Source organism: Podarcis bocagei, assembly GCF_964188305.1.
Source record: "Podarcis bocagei genome assembly, chromosome: 10".
Lineage (NCBI taxonomy): Eukaryota > Metazoa > Chordata > Lepidosauria > Squamata > Lacertidae > Podarcis > Podarcis bocagei.
The window spans coordinates 52,299,160-52,302,184 of NC_138135.1; positions in this window are offsets into that span (position 1 = coordinate 52,299,160).

The window sequence follows — 3,025 nt, forward strand, 5'->3', positions numbered from 1 at the left end:
TAATTTTGTTACCATCTTTGCACGTTGCCGTGAAAATGTAGTTGTGGTTTGCATTGCAGACTGTCATGTTTTCTGACGGTGAAATGAAATGCATGTCCAATTATACATTACAAGCAGAGGCAGCTGCGGCTGCAACCCTTGACAAGCTTAGTAAAATCCAATGGGTCTTCATTGCAATTAAGTATGCTTAAGTTTATTTATTTATTTATTTGTTTGTTTGTTTGTTTGTTTGTTTGTTTGGTATACCACTCTTTATGTGTAGATCTCAGGGTGGTTCAAAACAATTGAAAGTTGGAGAAACAAAACCAAAAAATGAGCTTTTATCTAAAATTCTCCTTACTGCCAAATACTACACAGGTAGCATTAAACAGCCACTCCAAGAGCTAAGAAGATAAGTAACTAACTATGCAGTCTTTAGAAGACATCTAAAAGCCACTGGCGGATGAAGGGGGGGCAGGGGGAGCAGGACACCCTGGGTGCCATCCCTGGTGGGGTGCCATTGTGGCCGCCCCCAGGACGCACACCACGGCCCCTGGGACGTGCACCAGCCATGCCCCCACCTGTTCTCCGCTCCTAGAGCATGTAGCTCTGCCACTGCTAAAGGCGGCCCTGCAGAGGGAAGGGTATTTTTTAATGTTTAATGTTTTATTATGTTTTTTTATATGTGGGAATCTGCCCAGAGTGGCTGGGGCAACCCAGTCAGATGGGCAGGGTATAAATAATAAATTTATTGTTGCTTTTGTTGTTGAATAGGACATCCCTATTTTCATGGTAGTGATGTATGGAAGTGAGAGCTGGACCATAAAGAAGGCTGATCGTCGAAGAATTAATGCTTTTGAATTATGGTGCTAGAGGAGACTCTTGAGAGTCCTATGGACTGCGAGATCAAACCGATCCATTCTTAAGGAAAACAGCCCTGAGTGCTCACTGGAAGGACAGATCCTGAAGCTGAGGCTCCAGTACTTTGGCCACCTCATGAGAAGAGAAGACTCCATGGAAAAGACCCTGATGCTGGGAAAGATGGAGGGCACAAGGAGAAGGGGGTGACAGAGGACGAGATGGTTGGACAGTGTTGTTGAAGCTACCAACATGAGTTTGACCAAACTGCGGGAGGCAGTGGAAGACAGGACTGCCTGGTGCACTCTGGTCCATGGGGTCATGAAGAGTCGGACACAACTAAACGACTAAACAACAACAACAATTTTCATCCGAGAAATGTTGGAGGGTATGTATTAAAAGAACTATCAGGCTTAACTAGATAACCTAAAAATTATTGTCTGGACATTTGGATTTCACAAATACACATATACCATTCAGTTTAACCCAGCGCTCAGATTACAGGTGGGGGTAAAGAGTGGCTGGCCCCAGCCCCCGATTTTTTGTGATGCCCTCCCTCAGGGACTGAAGAGGGGCTTGATTTGGCTAAAATATAGAGGCGAGTAAAGCAGCCTCCTGTTAAAACACATCCCCTTTTGCAGAAGCCTTAGGCCCATCCACAGCATCAATACCACCTGCGAGGAAAGGAAATAAAGTGTGGTGGGAGGGGGAAGCAAATGCCCCCAGCCTTATATTTAAAATCATTAAAATCACATAGAAATCCCTACATTTCCCTCTATAATTCGAGCACAAATCACATTACTGCTTTGCAATGTTGAAAACAAAACAAAACAGTGACAACGGCTTCACCTAGACTGAGGATCCCAAGCATGCTCTACCCCAGGCATAGGCAAACTCAGCCCTCCAGATGTTTTGAGACTACAATTCCCATCATCCCTGACCACTGGTCCTATTAGCTAGGGACGATGGGCGTTGTAGTCCCAAAACATCTTGAGGGCTGAGTTTGCCTTTGCCTGCTCTACCTGGACCAGTCCAAGGAGCTCTGCAGGATCAAGGAAGGTTATAGGTAACACCCATAAGGTGTGGCCAGAATTCTCTTTCTGGAGAAATGCAAAGTGCAACCTGCCAGTTTATCAGACTGGTGAATGCAATCAAGCAGAGACACGTGGTGAGATAAGAAAGTGAACGAAACATCAAAGAAAGCTTTTTTTAAAAAAACAAAAAACCCTTCTTTCCTGTGTATATAGGTTGCCACCAACTTTCCAGAAGGCTGTGTGGAGTTTTCCCCCTACCTCCCCGGAAAAGAAAGATTGGATATCCTGCATAGGAGCCAACTCCTAGGGTGCCCCCAAAATTGATGGGGATTGCCATTTGAATGGTGTGCATGCAGGGTGGGGCTTACCTGCACCTCCCCCCCCATGCAATATTTTATTCGAGTTCGCACCCCGGATATCCTGTATATCATGGGATAGCTCTGTCCGTACAGCATAGAATCCTAGAAATGTAAAGTTGGAAGGGACCCTGAGAATCACCCCTGCAATGCTGTCCCATCCGAGGATCGAACCTTGGCATTATCAGCGCCACACTCTCACCAACTGAGGTATGACTCTTAATCTCAGAGTTGCGGGTTCGAGTCCCACGCTGGGCAAAAGATTCCTTGCATTGCAGGAGGTTGGAGTAGAGGACCCTCGCGGTCCCTTCCGACTGTACAATCCTATGATGTGTGTGTGTGTGTGTGTGTGTGTGTGTGTGTGTGTGTGTGTGTGTGTGTGTTGTCTCTTAAACTCTCCTCACCTAGATCAGAAGCAACGGTTCAGCTCAGGCCTAGGGAAAGCTTGCCCACGCTTGACTCGCTCTTCGTATCGCTTTCTTATTATAGGGCAAAGCCGATGGCGTTCAAAACACAAAAGCACAGATGGTCCGACGGCAAACAGCATCCTTGCCACCTGCGAGGGAGGGAGGGAAGGAAGGAAACGAAAAGGGCGGGGGCGGGGGGAGCAGGGAGGAAAGCCCACGCGCCCCAGCCAGAGATTTAAAAGCATTTAATCCCTCAAGAACGGATTAAGAATAAAATATAATGATAATAATAATGCGGTCCTGAGGCACAGAGCATCCATTCACCCACCAACGACGACGACGACGAGGAGGCGACGAGAGAGGAAGGAGGCGGGAGCTGCGCGCTTGGCGC